Here is a 2,429-nt window from a genome sequence, read left to right as displayed (position 1 = left end):
TTTTTTTTTGTATGGTATATGAATCATATTTCACTAAAGCCGTTACCAAAAAAAATAATAGGTAGTGGTATACAGTATTCAGGCACAAATTTCCAAAGGACTAATTAAGGAATAGGAGTAGAGAATATTGTTTGGGGGCTGTCCCTCCACAACCAGGTCTTCAAGAAAAGCAGGAGCTGACCCACAGGCCTCTGAATTGACACTCACACTCTCAGCATCAGATGCTTGGCTGTCTGCTGACCTTGGCCAGGGCATCACTGACGACATCGAGATCATGCTGCAGCTCATTCATGGCGCTGGTTATGCTCTTGGTGTCTTTCAAGATCTGAATACTCCGTGTATATGGATTATACTTCACTCCAAATGGACGCTTAATTGTTTTGGTAAATTCTCTCATCTTCTCCTTTGCATCTTCAAAGCTTTCAGATACAATGTAGACATTCTGAAAATTTATGATGAGACACTCCTGTTTGCAGGTAATCTTGGGATAAAAGGGCTTTATTTTGGCAAGTCCAGAAAGTGAAGGCTTAAGTTCACTGATAGAAGAAAGTAATCCAGCACCAAAGACTCGCAACTGCCCATCTTGTTCACAGAGACCAAACTCCACAGTGAAAATGTAGCACGTTGCCAGTTTTTGAACAGCCTCCTCTGAAGCTCCAAGGGAAGCCAGACCAATTTCTTGGGAGAATTGCGCAAACCCAGGTTCAGCCAAAAGGGGGACATGACCTAAGTGTTCATGGCAAGGGTCTGGCTCTGGGATATAGAGAGGGTCTGAACTGTGTCTCACTTACTGTGTGCAGTGAAAAACCCGGAAGGCTAAACCTGATAAGAAATCTCTTGGTGATAAGTAACCAGCCACGGGACGGATGGAAAAACCCGTGTGCTCTTTTAAAAATTTTGAGACATCTTCCCATTGTGGGATATTATCTTCCCGGTATCCACAATATTTAGAAAGCAAAGGTAAGTTTTTGAGATACTCTCTGCAGGCATGGGTTGGGTAAAGTTTGTTGAGCTCTTGGAACACAGTTCCCCAGGTCTTAATCTCCTCTTCAGTGAATTCAACCTTGGGAATGGGGTCTCCAAGTTTATAGTTCATAGCCAAGTCTGCAAAATACTTCCGTCTTTTACGGTAGACATTGTCTTTGAAGCCAGGATGATCTGCATCCAGTTCAGAACCATACATCAGAACTCTGTTGGCACAATGGTCCAGGGCAGGAATCTTCTTTGGAAACCAAGGAACAGTTTCCATACCATCTTCCTTCACAGTAAAATTGTCTGGTGGATTCAGAGAGAAGGTTAGTATGGGACTTCAACAGATGAAAAATGTCATTCAATTGTTCTCTGTTGATATCACAGTCAACAAAAATCTCAAATTCTGAGTTTCTCTTCTTTGATTTTTGGGACTCAATATGTAACAGGTTCACATGCTTCTCCTGGAAGATTTTCAGTGCTTTTATAAGTCCACCAACTTCATTCTTCTAGGAAAAAATGACAGTTGCTCTTCCTCATTCTAAGGAATGGTCTTTATTTTCCTTATTGTCTTCAATCATGGTCAGTTGGTGTAGTTCTCTGTGCAGCTGCGGGCGGTAAGCTGGGACTGGAGAGTGCAACACTTGATCTTGGGGTTGTCAATTCGGGCCCCATGTTGGGTGTGGAGATTACTTAAAAATAAAATCTTTAAAAAATACAAACATTTCTACATCCCAAAGGGTAAATAATAATCTACTGAAAGTAAGTTCTTTAGGATGTGGGAGTGTCAGGTGATGGTGTGATGGCCAAGGGCAGGCTGCCCCAAATCTGCCACTTTGACATACAGATCATTTTAAATAAAAGTTACTTAAGAGACAGCCTATGCAATGAGGACACTTAGACCCTCCTCTGTCCCCCTGGAAAGGAAATCAATCTCCCATGTGAAGGTGTCCCCGTACCAGGAGGTAAAGAGATTTCAACATCACCAGAGATGGGAGATTTGGAGCCCATAAGGCTGTATAAACAACCCTTGTTACTTTTTACTAATTTACGAATGCAGCCCAAATTTTGTTTAGAATTCCTTACTAATCGAAGCTCCCAAGGTTAAGTTTTCTTTGTCCTGTGATTTCTTCACAGGTGTGGTTTCTCTTTGTCCAAAAAGTAGAAAATCTGGCTTCCTTGGGCATTTCTTTAGACCTCAGGTTCATTATTGTTTCTCCATGTGCACATCATTGCACTTTAGGTTTTTTTCTCCTATTTCTCTGTCTCATGTCAATTTCTTTCTTCATCCCGCGGTAAGAACCTTGGACCAAGGACAATTTCTTCCTCCCATTCAATGGAATACAGAACGTGAGACATAATCTAACTGTATTAGAAACATATGAGGGAAAAAAACCCCTCAATGTAGGTTGTATGACAAAAGGTGCTGACATAAGGAACTTTGGAAATGAATGGAATCT

At 41.4% G+C, this 2,429-nt stretch overlaps 1 pseudogene; it reads right to left on the bottom strand.

The window, feature by feature from the left end:
• Positions 1-217: 217 nt before the first annotated feature.
• Positions 218-1,550, bottom strand: LOC112813568 (tryptophan 5-hydroxylase 1 pseudogene; annotated as a pseudogene).
• Between the last annotated feature and the right edge of the window lie 879 nt (positions 1,551-2,429).

The sequence above is a fragment of the Callorhinus ursinus genome, unplaced genomic scaffold, assembly GCF_003265705.2.
Source record: "Callorhinus ursinus isolate GAN/ISIS: 27379988/994484 unplaced genomic scaffold, GSC_fseal_2.0 scaffold531, whole genome shotgun sequence".
NCBI lineage: Eukaryota > Metazoa > Chordata > Mammalia > Carnivora > Otariidae > Callorhinus > Callorhinus ursinus.
The sequence above is the reverse complement of the archived record's forward strand: the minus strand, read 5'-3'. Positions and strand labels throughout refer to the sequence as shown.